Source organism: Saimiri boliviensis, chromosome 3 (assembly GCF_048565385.1).
Source record: "Saimiri boliviensis isolate mSaiBol1 chromosome 3, mSaiBol1.pri, whole genome shotgun sequence".
In the NCBI taxonomy this organism is placed as follows: domain Eukaryota; kingdom Metazoa; phylum Chordata; class Mammalia; order Primates; family Cebidae; genus Saimiri; species Saimiri boliviensis.
Genome location: NC_133451.1, coordinates 87,275,077 through 87,277,785, shown reverse-complemented (window position 1 = coordinate 87,277,785; position 2,709 = coordinate 87,275,077). Strand labels below are relative to the sequence as shown.

Below are 2,709 nucleotides of genomic sequence, written 5' to 3'. Positions count from 1 at the left end.
TTCTACGTTCCTGGATTACATCAGTAAACAAAATAAAACCAAGTTCCTGCCTTCAAAAAGCTTACAGTCTAGTGAGAAGAAACAGAAAATAAGCAAAATAAATTAAATAGTTTATTAGAAAGTGGTATGTGCTATGGCATAAGGAAAAAGTAGAACAGGAAAAAGGAAGTCAGGAATGCAAAGGCAGTGGGAGAGGGTTAGGTGGTTTGTATTATTAATAAGATCTGAGAAATGCCTTGAAAGAGGGAGAGGGATGAGGCAAAAATGGAGAAGTCTATTCCAGGTAAAGGGAACTGCCAATGCAAAGGCCCTAATGTGGAAGCTCCCCTCGCCTGTTCAAGGGTGCTAATGTGCCTGCAGTGTGGTAAGGGATGGGAGGGCAGAAGAGGAGGTCAGAGAGGTATTGGGAGTCCAGTGATGAAGGACCCTGAGAGCCACTGTAAAGACTTTGGTTTTAATTCTGAGTAGAATGGAGGAGGGGGCCTTCGAGGGTTTCAAAGAGAAAAATAACATGATCTGAACTACATTTTGAAAAGATCATTCAGGTTGCTTTGTGAACAGACTGTATGGACACAAGGGTGGAAGTAGGAAGCTTATTGAACAATTCAAGTGAGAAATGGCAATATCTCAGAAGAGACTGATGAGAAGTGGTCTGATTATCAGTTCTTGTGAAGGTTGGTCACACGATTTCTAGATGCATTTAATGTGCAACATGAGAGAAAGAAAGGATAAAGTATGACCAAGGGCTTTTATAAATATGTATGGGTATGTATAAAATAAAATGTATAATAAGCCTGAAGTTCAAGAGAGTGGACAGGGCTGGAAATATACGTTTGAGAGTCATTGGCATATGGACTATGTTATTTAAGGCGATGAGATTGGATGAGATCATAAATGGATTGGCTGTTGAGAAGAGATCAAGGACTGAGCCATGTGGCAGGTCAACATATTCAGGTTGGATTGAAGAGGAAGAAAAAACTAAGGACCTGAGAAAGAGATACCAGTGAGGCAGGAAGAAAACAAATAGTTTAGTCAAAAGGAAAATCTATATTAGGGAGGAAAGATTAATCAACCAAATTAAATCCTCTAGGACAAAATTGATCATTGGGTTTAGTAACTGTGATGTGATGAGTGAAAACATAATGAGTTAAAGAGAATGGGAGAAGAGGGCTGGGCACAGTGGTGCAGGCCTGTACTCCCAGCACTTTGGGAGGCCGAGGACGGTGGATCACTTGAGATCAGAAGTTCGAGACCAGCCTGGCCAACATAGCAAAACCCCATCTCTACTAAAAATACAAAAATTTGCTGGGAGTGGTGGTATGTACCTATAATCTCAGCTACTTGGGAGGCTGAGGGAGGAGAATTGCTTGAACCTAGGAGACTAGGAGACAGAGGTTGCAGTGAGCCAAGGTCGCACCACTGCACTCCAGCCTGGGCGACAGAGTGAGACGCTGTCTAGAAAAAAAATAAAAGGAATTAGGGAAAGCAAGACAATACTTTTGAGGAATCTTGTTAGAAATGAAAGCAAAAAGGGATTGTACTTTTCTGAGGAAGTGAAATTAAGAGAATATTCTTAAAACAGGAAAAATGGGTGGCATCTCCCCTCCTGCTTGCCCTTGGATCTCTGGGTTTGATTTTTGCATTGACTTTAAACAGCTGTAAGTATCCCCTTAACCTGTGCCTGCTTTTTGGATTTACACTGTTGGGAGCTCTGACTGTGGCAGTTGTTGTTACTTTCTATGATATATGTATTATTCTGCAAGCTTTCATACTGACTACTGCAGTAATTTTTAGTTTGACTGTGAATACTCTGCAATCTAAGAGGGATTTCAGCAAATTTGGAGCAGGGCTGTTTGCTCTTTTGTAGATTTTGTGCCTGTCAGGATTCTTGAAGTTATTTTTTTATAGTGAGACAATGGAGTTGGTCTTAGCTGCTGCAAAAGCCCTTCTTTTTTGTGGATTCATCATCTATGACACATACTCACTGAGGCATAAACTGTCACCTGAAGAGTACCTATTAACTGCCATCAGCCTCTACATGGATATCATCAATCTATTCCTGCACCTGTTAGGTTTCGGGAAGCAGTTAATAAAAAGTAATTAAAGTATCTCAGCTCAATTGAAAAATAAAACAAAAAAATTTAATGAGAAAAAAGGATTAAAAAAAGTAATTATGTCTTTTAAGCAGTATAAAGTGTTTCATTAAGTAATAACTAAATATGGTTAGAATCTTTATTTGCATCCTGTGTAATTCCAAGAGCTTTAAAATCTTGCTATTCTTCATGATATCTCATCTCTAAATCCTTGATTTAGAAACTCAGTTAAGAGCTATAAAAATTCTGTTAAAATGTTTTCCTTTCTAAATTAGCCATGCATAGCTGTTCATTGGCAATTCAAAAATAATTTTATGACTAGATAAGAATATCAGTTTACCTTCGTCTAGTGATTTTATCTAAATTTTCCCTGAATTATTAAGTAATACTGATTTGGCTTTGATTCTAAAGTAGTAGTGTCTTTACCATTATAAACTGTAAATCTCCTTTTGCCTGGAGATTTTCATCTCATTTAAAAGGAAAAAATATAAAAGATAAATTCCACAGAGAATTATTCATCATATTAAAATTATATTAAAATGTTAATGACATTTTATTTTAAATTGTACTAAAATTAAAAGTCTGCCTGAAAGTCACATATTATGACAAAATTTGA

At 37.2% G+C, this 2,709-nt stretch overlaps 1 pseudogene; it reads left to right on the top strand.

Moving 5' to 3' along the window:
- Nucleotides 1-264: 264 nt before the first annotated feature.
- LOC101039922 (protein lifeguard 4 pseudogene) lies at nucleotides 265-2,100 on the top strand (annotated as a pseudogene).
- Nucleotides 2,101-2,709: the final 609 nt, after the last annotated feature.